Source organism: Scyliorhinus torazame, chromosome 25 (assembly GCF_047496885.1).
Source record: "Scyliorhinus torazame isolate Kashiwa2021f chromosome 25, sScyTor2.1, whole genome shotgun sequence".
Classification (NCBI taxonomy): Eukaryota; Metazoa; Chordata; class Chondrichthyes; order Carcharhiniformes; family Scyliorhinidae; genus Scyliorhinus; species Scyliorhinus torazame.
In genome coordinates this window covers 38,179,305-38,191,645 of record NC_092731.1, presented here as the reverse complement: position 1 = coordinate 38,191,645, position 12,341 = coordinate 38,179,305, and the positions used below count along the sequence as shown (strand labels likewise).

At 46.6% G+C, this 12,341-nt stretch overlaps 1 protein-coding gene across 1 annotated transcript in view; it reads left to right on the top strand.

Moving 5' to 3' along the window:
* LOC140402492 (uncharacterized) overlaps positions 1-12,341 on the top strand; it is a 535,159-nt gene that overhangs the window by 403,882 nt on the left and 118,936 nt on the right. The window contains exon 2 of the mRNA XM_072490325.1: positions 1,617-1,672. The gene's annotated coding sequence lies outside the window, so the exon portion shown is untranslated. The remainder of the gene's footprint in view (positions 1-1,616; positions 1,673-12,341) is intronic.

Genomic DNA, 12,341 nt, shown 5'->3' with positions numbered 1-12,341 from the left:
TAATCTCTGACTGTACAGACTCTGTGTATTGATAATCTCTGACTGTATGGACTCTGTGTATTGACAATCTCTGACTCTATGGACTCTGTGTATTGATAATCTCTGACTGTATGGACTCTGTGTATTGATAATCTCTGACTGTATGGACTCTGTGTATTGATAATCTCTGACTGTACGGACTCTGTGTATTGATAATCTCTGACTGTATGGACTCTGTGTATTGATAATCTCTGACTGTATGGACTCTGTGTATTGATAATCTCTGACTGTACGGACTCTGTGTATTGACAATCTCTGACTGTATGGACTCTGTGTATTGATAATCTCTGACTGTATGGACTCTGTGTATTGATAATCTCTGACTGTACGGACTCTGTGTATTGACAATCTCTGACTGTATGGAATCTGTGTATTGATAATCTCTGACTGTACAGACTCTGTGTATTGATAATCTCTGACTGTATGGACTCTGTGTATTGATAATCTCTGACTCTATGGACTCTGTGTATTGATAATCTCTGACTGTATGGACTCTGTGTATTGATAATCTCTGACTGTATGGACTCTGTGTATTGATAATCTCTGACTGTATGGACTCTGTGTATTGATAATCTCTGACTGTATGGACTCTGTGTATTGATAATCTCTGACTGTATGGGCTCTGTGTATTGATAATCTCTGACTGTATGGACTCTGTGTATTGATAATCTCTGACTGTATGGACTCTATGTATTGATAATCTCTGACTGTATGGACTCTGTGTATTGATAATCTCTGACTGTATGGACTCTGTGTATTGATAATCTCTGACTGTATGGACTCTGTGTATTGATAATCTCTGACTGTATGGACTCTGTGTATTGATAATCTCTGACTGTATGGGCTCTGTGTATTGATAATCTCTGACTGTGTGTACTCTGTGTTTTGATAATCTCTGATTTTATAGACTCTGTGTATTGATAATCTCTGACTGCATGGACTCTGTGTATTGATAATCTCTGACTGTATGGACTCTGTGTATTGATAATCTCTGACTGTATGGACTCTGTGTATTGATAATCTCTGACTGTATGGACTCTGTGTATTGATAATCTCTGACTGTATGGACTCTGTGTATTGATAATCTCTGACTGTATGGACTCTGTGTATTGATAATCTCTGACTGTATGGACTCTGTGTATTGATAATCTCTGACTGTATGGGCTCTGTGTATTGATAATCTCTGACTGTGTGTACTCTGTGTTTTGATAATCTCTGATTTTATAGACTCTGTGTATTGATAATCTCTGACTGTATGGACTCTGTGTATTGATAATCTCTGACTGTATGGGCTCTGTGTATTGATAATCTCTGACTGTGTGTACTCTGTGTTTTGATAATCTCTGATTTTATAGACTCTGTGTATTGATAATCTCTGACTCTATGGACTCTGTGTATTGATAATCTCTGACTGTATAGACTCTGTGTTTTGATAATCTCTGATTTTATAGACTCTGTGTATTGATCATTTCTGTATTTACTCTGAAATCAGTACTGGTTCCCTTTGGTCAGAATATTATCGTCGTCATTTGAGCTGGTGTTATCGGCTTGATTTGTGATTTATGGTTTAATTGCAGGTCCCCTGTGAATGTCAGAGGATGGTTAACCTTCACCTTCTCGATGTGACTGCCTTGTGAGTATTGAATGTATATAAATTAAATCATTTTTGGGAAATTTAGAGTATCCAATTCATTTTTTCCAATTAAGGAGCAATTTAGTGTGGCCAGTCCACCTACCCTGCACATCTTTTGGGTTGTGGGGGTGAAACCCACGCAGACACGGGGAGAATGTGAAAACTCCACACGGACAGTGACCCAGGGCCGGGATTCGAACCTGGGACCTCGGCGCCGTGAGGCAGCAGTTCTAACCACTGTGCCACCGTGCTGCCCCATCTATAAATTAAATCAATCAATCTCTGCAGCAAATATTTCCCATTGTCATCTTTAAATTCTTTGGCTGATATTTCTTTTTCACTTGTCCCTTGTCTCATGAGGGTGCACCCTGGCCGCCATACAGTCATGCACACGCTCATCCATACCCTCTCGCACACACACACCAGCCCGGCAACCTGCTGGTAAATCTCCTGTGCACTCTCTCTAGTGCCATCACATTCTTCCTGTAATGTGGCGACCAGAACTGCACACAGTGCTCCAGCTGTGGCCTCACAAACCTTATTGAGTTCTTTGAGAATGTGACCAAACAGGTGGATGAGGGTAAAGCAGTTGATGTGGTGTATATGGATTTCAGTAAAGCGTTTGGTAAGGTTCCCCACGGTAGGCTACTGCAGAAAATACGGAGGCATGGGATTCAGGGTGATTTAGCAGTTTGGATCAGAAATTGGCTAGCTGGAAGAAGACAAAGGATGGTGGTTGATGGCAAATGTTCAGACTGGAGTCCAGTTACTAGTGGTGTACCATAAGGATCTGTTTTGGGGCCACTGCTGTTTGTCATTTTTATAAATGACCTGGAGGAGGGCGTAGAAGGATGGGTGAGTAAATTTGCAGATGACACTAAAGTCGGTGGAGTTGTGGACAGTGCGGAAGGATGTTACAAGTTACAGAGGGACATAGATAAGCTGCAGCGCTGGGCTGAGAGGTGGCAAATGGAGTTTAATGCAGAAAAGTGTGAGGTGATTCATTTTGGAAGGAATAACAGGAAGACCAAGTACTGGGCTAATGGTAAGATTCTTGGCAGTGTGGATGAGCAGAGAGATCTCGGTGTCCATGTACATAGATCCCTGAAAGTTGCCACCCAGGTTGAGAGGGTTGTTAAGAAGGCGTACGGTGTGTTAACATAGAAAATACAGCACAGAACAGGCCCTTCGGCCCACGATGTTGTGCCGAACCTTTGTCCTAGATTAATCATAGATTATCATTGAATTTACAGTGCAGAAGGAGGCCATTCGGCCCTTTGAGTCTGCACCGGCTCTTGGAAAGAGCACCCTACCCAAACTCAACACCTCCACCCAACACCAAGGGCAATTTGGACATGAAGGGCAATTTATCATTGGCCAATTCACCTAACCCGCACATCTTTGGACTGTGGGAGGAAACCGGAGCACCCGGAGGAAACCCACGCACACACGGGGAGGACGTGCAGACTCCGCACAGACAGTGACCCAAGCCGGAATCGAACCTGGGACCCTGGAGCTGCGAAGCAATTGTGCTATCCACAATGCTACCGTGCTGCCCTTGAGAACAAATAAATCTACACTATATCATTTTACCGTAATCCATGTACCTATCCAATATCTGCTTGAAGGTCCCTAATGTTTCCGACTCAACTACTTCCAAAGGCAGTGCATTCCATGCCCCCACTACTCTCTGGGTGAAGAACCTACCTCTGACATCCCTCCTATATCTTCCACCTTTCACCTTAAATTTATGTCCCCTTGTAATGGTTTGTTCCACCCGGGGAAAAAGTCTCTGACTGTCTACTCTATCTATTCCCCTGATCATCTTATAAACCTCTATCAAGTCGCCCCTCATCCTTCTCCGTTCTAATGAGAAAAGGCCTAGCACCCTCAACCTTCCCTCGTAAGACCTACTCTTCATTCCAGGCAACATCCTGGTAAATCTTCTTTGCACCTTTTCCAAAGCTTCCACATCCTTCCTAAAATGAGGCGACCAAAACTGTACACAATACTCCAAATGTGGCCTTACCAAAGTTTTGTACAGCTGCATCATCACCTCACGGCTCTTAAATTCAATCCCTCTGTTAATGAACGCGAGCACACCATAGGCCTTCTTCACAGCTCTATCCACTTGAGTGGCAACTTTCAAAGATGTATGAACATAGACCCCAAGATCTCTCTGCTCCTCCACATTGCCAAGAACTCTACCGTTAACCCTGTATTCCGCATTCATATTTGTCCTTCCAAAATGGACAACCTCACACTTTTCAGGGTTAAACTCCATCTGCCACTTCTCAGCCCAGCTCTGCATCCTATCTATGTCTCTTTGCAGCCGACAACAGCCCTCCTTACTATCCACAACTCCACCAATCTTCGTATCGTCTGCAAATTTACTGACCCACCCTTCAACTCCCTCATCCAAGTCATTAATGAAAATCACAAACAGCAGAGGACCCAGAACTGATCCCTGCGGTACGCCACTGGTAACTGGGATCCAGGCTGAATATTTGCCATCCACCACCACTCTCTGACTTCTATCGGTTAGCCAGTTTGTTATCCAACTGGCCAAATTTCCCACTATCCCATGCCTCCTTACTTTCTGCATAAGCCTACCATGGGGAACTTTATCAAATGCCTTACTAAAATCCATGTACACTACATCCACTGCTTTACCTTCATCCACATGCTTGGTCACCTCCTCAAAGAATTCAATAAGATTTGTAAGGCAAGACCTACCCCTCACAAATCCGTGCTGACTATCCCTAATCAAGCAGTGTCTTTCCAGATGCTCAGAAATCCTATCCTTCAGTACCCTTTCCATTACTTTGCCTACCACCGAAGTAAGACTAACTGGCCTGTAATTCCCAGGGTTATCCCTAGTCCCTTTTTTGAACAGGGGCACGACATTCGCCACTCTCCAATCCCCTGGTACCACCCCTGTTGACAGTGAGGATGAAAAGATCATTGCCAACGGCTCTGCAATTTCACCTCTTGCTTCCCATAGAATCCTTGGATATATCCCGTCAGGCCCGGGGGACTTGTCTATCCTCAAGTTTTTCAAAATGCCCAACACATCTTCCTTCCTAACAAGTATTTCCTCGAGCTTACCAATCTGTTTCACACTGTCCTCTCCAACAATATCGCCCCTCTCATTTGTAAATACAGAAGAAAAGTTCTCGTTCAAGACCTCTCCTATCTCTTCAGACTCAATACACAATCTCCCGCTACTGTCCATGATCGGACCTACCCTCGCTCTAGTCATTCTCATATTTCTCACATATGTGTAAAAGGCCTTGGGGTTTTCCTTGATCCTACCCGCCAAAGATTGTTCATGCCCTCTCTTAGCTCTCCTAATCCCTTTCTTCAGTTCCCTCCTGGCTATCTTGTATCCCTCCAATGCCCTGTCTGAACCTTGTTTCCTCAGCCTTACATAAGTCACCTTTTTCCTCTTAACAAGACATTCAACCTCTCTTGTCAACCATGGTTCCCTCACTCGACCATCTCTTCCCTGCCTGACAGGGACATACATATCAAGGACACGTAGCACCTGTTCCTTGAACAAGTTCCACATTTCACTTGTGTCCTTCCCTGCCAGCCTATGTTCCCAACTTATGTACTTCAATTCTTGTCTGACAACAACGTATTTACCCTTCCCTCAATTGTAAACCTTGCCCTGTTGCACGTACCTATCCCTCTCCATTACTAAAGTGAAAGTCACAGAATTGTGGTCACTATCTCCAAAATGCTCCCCCACTAACAAATCTATCACTTGCCCTGGTTCATTACCCAGTACTAAATCCAATATTGCCCCTCCTCTGGTCGGACAATCTACATACTGTGTTAGAAAAGCTTCCTGGACACACTGCACAAACACCACCCCATCCAAACTATTTGATCTAAAGAGTTTCCACTCAATATTTGGGAAGTTAAAGTCGCCCATGACTACTACCCTATGACTTCTGCACCTTTCCAAAATCTGTTTCCCAATCTGTTCCTCCACATCTCTGCTACTATTGGGGGGCCTATAGAAAACTCCTAACAAGGTGACTGCTCCTTTCCTATTTCTGACTTCAACCCATACTACCTCAATAGGGTGATACTCCTCGAACTGTCTTTCTGCAGCTGTTATACTATCTCTAATTAATAATGCCACCCCCCCACCTCTTTTACCACCCTCCCTAATCTTATTGAAACATCTATAACCAGGGACCTCCAACAACCATTTCTGCCCCTCTTCTATCCAAGTTTCCGTGATGGCCACCACATCGTAGTCCCAAGTACCGATCCATGCCTTAAGTTCACCCACCTTATTCCTGATGCTTCTTGCGTTGAAGTATACACACTTCAACCCATCTCCATGCCTGCAAGTACTCTCCTTTGTCAGTGTTCCCTTCCCCACTGCCTCACTACACGCTTTGGCGTCCTGAATATCGGCTACCTTAGTTGCTGGACTACAAATCCGGTTCCCATTCCCCTGCCAAATTAGTTTAAACCCTCCCGAAGAGTACTAGCAAACCTCCCTCCCAGGATATTGGTGCCCCTCTGGTTCAGATGCAACCCGTCCTGCTTGTACAGGTCCCACCTTCCCCAGAATGCGCTCCAATTATCCAAATACCTGAAGCCCTCCCTCCTACACCATTCCTGCAGCCACGTGTTCAACTGCACTCTCTCCCTATTCCTAGCCTCGCTATCACGTGGCACCGGCAACAAACCAGAGATGACAACTCTGTCTGTCCTGGCTTTTAACTTCCAGCCTAACTCCCTAAACTTGTTTATTACCTCCACACCCCTTTTCCTACCTATGTCGTTGGTACCAATGTGCACCACGACTTCTGGCTGCTCCCCCTCCCCCTTAAGGATCCTGAAGACACGATCCGAGACATCCCTGGCCCTGGCACCCGGGAGGCAACATACCTTCCGGGAGTCTCGCTCGCGACCACAGAATCTCCTATCTATTCCCCTAACCATTGAATCTCCTACAACTATTGCTTTTCTATTCTCCCCCCTTCCCTTCTGAGCCCCAGAGCCAGACTCAGTGCCAGAGACCTGGCCGCTAGGGCCTTCCCCCGGTAGGTCATCCCCCCCAACAGCATCCAAAACGGTATACTTGTTTTGAAGGGGAACGGCCACGAGGGATCCCTGCACTGTCTGCCTGTTTGTTTTTTTCCCCCTGACTGTAACCCAGCTATTCTTGTCCTGTGCCTTGGGTGTGGTTACCTCCCTGTAACTCTTCTCAATCACCCCCTCTGCCTCCCGGATGATCCGAAGTTCATCCAGCTTCAGCTCCAGTTCCCTAACACGGTCTTTGAGGAGCTGAAGTTGGGTGCACTTCCCGCAGGTATAGTCAGCGGGGACACCGGTGGTATCCCTCATCACCCACATCCTACAGGAGGAGCATGTAACTGGCCTAGCCTTCATCCCCTCTTACCTTAGAGGAATATAGCTGCTGTGTGGACTAACTAGATCTCCGCCCTCAGACTCTGCTCCCAGTCAGCTACACTTTCTGTAAACTCCTGGCTCTCTTCTCACTCTTTGCGGAAATGTCGGAAACAAAATGAAAGGAGCACCTTACTCCCTCCTCACCTAACTCCCTCAGTCACCAAACTCTCACTATAGCACTCAAATGCACCAAATTCAGCACTCCCTCAGTCACCAAACTCTCACTATAGCACTCAAATGCACCAAATTCAGCACTCCCTCAGTCACCAAACTCTCACTATAGCACTCAAATGCACCAAATTCAGCACTCCCTCAGTCACCAAACTCTCACTATAGCACTCAAATGCACCAAATTCAGCACTCAGTGCAAACAAAGTCTGCACTGTCGGGGATCACTTTTATACTGTGAATCTAGCCTCTGAAAAACTGGCCTAATCCAATTAACTAATTAACAAGCTCCAGCTGCAAGTGCCTACAAGTAGAAGCCTGTTTAAAGCTTATTGAAAATTCACCTTCTTCTAAACCAAACAACAACTTTTAAGTTAATTAACTAAATAAAAGAAAGACTAAACTTTAGATAAAAATGAAGCCTTATACTCCCTTGGTCACCAAACTCTCACTATCGCACTCAAATGCACCAAATTCAGCACTCAGTGCAAACTCAGTGTTAGCTTTTATTGGTAGAGGGATTGAGTTTCGGAGCCATGAGGTCATGTTGCAGCTATACAACACTCTGGTGCAGCCGCATTTGGAGTATTGCGTGCAATTCTGGTCACCGCATTACAGGAAGGATGTGGAAGCATTGGAAAGGGTGCAGAGGAGATTTACCAGAATGTTGCCTGGTATGGAGGGAAGATCTTATGAGGAAAGGCTGAGGGACTTGAGGCTTTTTTCGTTAGAGAGAAGAAGGTTAAGAGGTGGCTTAATTGAGGCATACAAGATGATCAGAGGATTGGATAGGGTGGACAGTGAGAGCCTTTTTCCTCGGATGGTGATGTCTAGCACGAGGGGACATAGCTTTAAATTGAGGGGAGATAGATATAAGACAGATGTCAGAGGTAGGTTCTTTACTCAGAGAGTAGTAAGGGCGTGGAATGCCCTGCCTGCAACAGTAGTGGACTCGCCAACACTAAGGGCATTCAAATGGTCATTGGATAGACATATGGACGATAAGGGAATAGTGTAGATGGGCTTTAGAGTGGTTTCACAGGTCGGCGCAACATCGAGGGCCGAAGGGCCTGTACTGCGCTGGAATGTCCTATGTTCTATGTTCTAACGAGTGTTTTATACAGCTCCATCATAACCTCCTTGCTCTTACATCCTTTGCCTCGGCGTATAACGGCAAGTATCCCATGTGCTTTCTTAACCACTGTATCTATCTGTCCTGCTGCCTTGAGGGATCTATGCACATGCACCCCAAGATCCCCCTACTCCTCTGTACTTCATAGTGTCTCCCGTTCATTGCATATTTCCTTGCCTTGGTAGCCCTCCCAAAATACATCACCTCACACTTTTCACGGTTAAATTCCATTTTCCACTGTTCTGACCAGCCCAGTGTCCAAAAGATTAGGTGGGGTTATGGGTTAGGTGAGGTTATTGTGTCCAAAAGATTAGGTGGGGTTATGGGTTAGGTGAGGTTACAGGGCCTATGAAGGGTGCTCTTTCGGAAGGTCGGTGCAGACTTGATGGGCCGAATGGCCTCCTTCTACACTGTAGAGATTCTATGATTCCCTATCTCTCCTGGATGCCTTTCATCCAGGAATATTTAATACCCTGCTTCCGTTCTGCGCTTTTTTTGAGCCATGTTTCCATCATTGCCACAATATCATAATTCCACATGGTTACCTGCTGTTGCTAACTTGCTGTTGTCTCTTAATTTGGCTGTTTAATTACGTTTGCTCAAGAGTCGCCAGGTATCTTTCGATACCGCCACAAGGTTCAAAACCGAATACTGATCAAAGACTCGATACACCAGTTAGTAAGTTCAAAAGCAATGCTCATTTATTTACACACAGTCAAATCTATTCATGCATAAAACTCTACAAACTAAACTATCACTATTACTAAAAGCCTATACTTAGCTTTGGGCGCCCACTCAGTCAGAGCAACAATTGCCGTTGCTCGGTTCTGAGGCTGCTGGGTTGAGCTGTTTACAGGGTAGCAACTAGGAGCGTCTATCTCGTAGCGTGCATTGACTTGGAACTTACTTGGTCTGGTGTAGCTTTGGCAGGTCTCTCCTCGCTGAGAGCCAAGGCCAAGAGGGCGATCCTCTCTTGGGGAGTCCTTTTTATACCCCAAAAGGGCATCGCACGCTTTTGGGCGGGCCTTGAACTTAGCCCCAATTAATTGGTCCGTTTCCTTATCGATTTTCCTCCAATAGAGGGGTGGGTTCCCTGGTTGCTGGGCGTGTCCTAGGTGGCCGCTGGTTTGGTTTGTTTTAGTCTCCTCTGGCGCCGGGATGTCTGGCTTAGCATTGTTTACCTAAATGTTGTCTTTTGTTCCCGGGGATGGCTCATTAGTATGTAGATTGTTCTGCAGTACCGGTCCTGTCTGAGAGCTACATCAACAGACAGACCTTGCACCTGCTTGCTTTTTTGGTATTGTCCAATTTTCCCTGCATTCTTTGCAAGTGTCCATTTTGTAATCGGGACATGGTCATCCCAGATGGCTACACACCCTCCTTGTGATCCTCAACTCGAAGCGTGAAGGATCACATGACTGCATCGTCCTCTGACCAAACGGGGCACCCATAATCAGGCTCTACTCTGCCCTATCCTATGAAACACAATTTTACCTAAATCATTTTAAATACATACATTATTATAAAACTCTACGGGGCGCTATGACATTAATGCATGCATTACAGAAAAATAAAAAACTGGAACCGCTAACTATCTTCAATGAACTATCCTCACTCAAACAATTCCAAAAATCTACAACATCTTAAACTGTACAAAATAGCAGCACACAAATTTCTCTGGCCTGGCAGTCAGACACAGAGGCTTACATTTCTTTATTTAACCGAATACATAAAGAGAAACGGATGCCCTTTAATTCATGTCAAGGGGTTCGGGGGTTTGGTGAAATCCGAAAATAGGGGACCTAAACGTGTATACCGGGGCGCTAGAGCGGTAGGCTCTCCTTCGCCATTTTCTGATTCTAAGTGTCTGCACGACACTGCAAAGTGTTGCCAGTACTAAGAGGGCTTCTACCACATACGATAGTGAGTACCAGGTGATAAACTTATCACACCAGTTCGGGGTATTGTTAGGTGTCGCGGGGCTAGCTATCTCGGTGTTCTGTGTAATGCGGGGGTGGGAATCATTCACGGCTTGTGTGGTAGGGGTCAGGGGGTAGCGTCCGCGCGCAACTGATGGGATCCCGCTAGCATCCAGGTGAACATGATGGAGGTCGTCTTCACCTTTCCGTCTTTCTGTCTTCTTCTTTGTCTTCCCCTGGGGTTCCTGAGGTTCTGGAGTTCTGTGAACACAAGCATGATATCTGTTATTATCTTGCTTAAGATCTCGTGTGCCTGTCTGTCTGTCCTTTGTTGCCAATTTCCCTTTATAATTAGTCACCATCTGTGACTCGCTCATTTTTAAATTTTTTAAAACTAAATATTTGGGACAAGATATCCGAGAAAAATACTGACATAGTGCGAGCTGTCTCGCAGCCTGTGCGATCTACCATCCTAGTGTTGAGGATGTAAATAGCATACGGAAGCAACCTAAGGGTCGCCAAAAACAAACAAAAGAATTTCAAACTGAAAGTGCCAAAATGGGGTGCGTATGGGCCACGGCGGGTAAGAAATGGGTGGAATCCCCGGGTAGGACGGTGATCAATGCCGTTTGTACTCTACCCGAGCGTAGCTGACCAGAGGAGGGTCCTCAGGCAGGGCGGGGACCAGTGCCGTTTCTCCACTGCCTGAGAAACCGGCAAGAACGGGTAAGAATGTGGTCGTCGTGGGGGCTTCCTCTCGAATCAGGAGAGTAGCTATGAGTGGTGTCTGTCGACAAACTAGTTCCTCTGAACGGTTGTCTGGGGACAAACTTGTTCCATTAACAGCCAGGGGGCGTTAAAGGAGTGGTGACGTGGGGCCGTGAAAACTTTCGAGTTTACGAACAACACTTAACATTAACACTAACGACTTCCGGGTGCGGCTATGCAGAGCTAGGTCGCATATACGGTAGCTCCCGCTTGGAACGGACTTTTGGGCTCTTTTACAGGGCCCCCACGGCATTTGTTTGACATTTCCCGGTGTGGGAAGAAGACTGCAACATTCCCCCGACAGTGTCCCCCAGGAATGGTATGTCTTTTGGCTACCAGACCCGGCAGAAACAGTAAAGGATTTGGCTTTGGCTGCAGGTTTAGACAAGGGCCTCTTCCAGCATGCAGGCGGGGGAAGGGCAAGCTTAAAGCTGCAATCTGACTTGACTCTATCAAAGGTGAATTCTAGCAGCAGAGGGAACAACTGTGAAAGGATCTACCAGGGCCATTGAAGAGGCAGGGACGAGGCTTCCGGTGGCGGCCATGGAGGAGTAGGTCGCGCATTCGGCAGCTCCCGTCTGGAACTGACTCTCAGACCTTTTTCAGGAGTTTCCATAGACTTTTTAAACGGACCAGAAGTGTAACGGCCAAAGGAGCGGCACTGGAGCAATGGGAGAAGCGAGGGAAAGAAAACAAAATGGCGGTGGCCAGGGACAAAGGGGAGCTGCAGGAGTTTATCAAGCGTTGCTTCGAGGAGCAGCGCGAGGAGATGCGCAAGGAGATGTTGGCGCCTATGCTTTCGGCAATTGAAGGACTCGGGATCATCCAGAAGGTCCACGAAGCTAAGATCCAGGAGGCACAGAAAAGAGTCAGTCAGAACGAGGACGAGCTTGTGGGCCTGGCGGTGAGAGTGGAGCAGAACGAGGCGCTACACAAGAGGTGGGCGGGAAGACTCGAAGACCTGGAGAACAGGTCGAGGAGAAAGAATCTGCGAATCCTGGGTCTCCCTGAGGGAGTGGAGGGGGCTGATGCCGGGGCATACGCGAGCACGATGCCCGAGGCGATGATGGGCACGAAGGCCCCTTCGAGGCCACTGGAGTTGGACGGGGCACACCGGGTGCTGGCGAAGAAGCCCCAGGCAAATGAGCCGCCAAGGGCGATGGTGGTGAGGTTCCACCGGTTCACGGACAGAGAGTGGGTCCTGAGATGGGCCAAGAAGGAGCGGAGCAGTAAGTGGGACAAT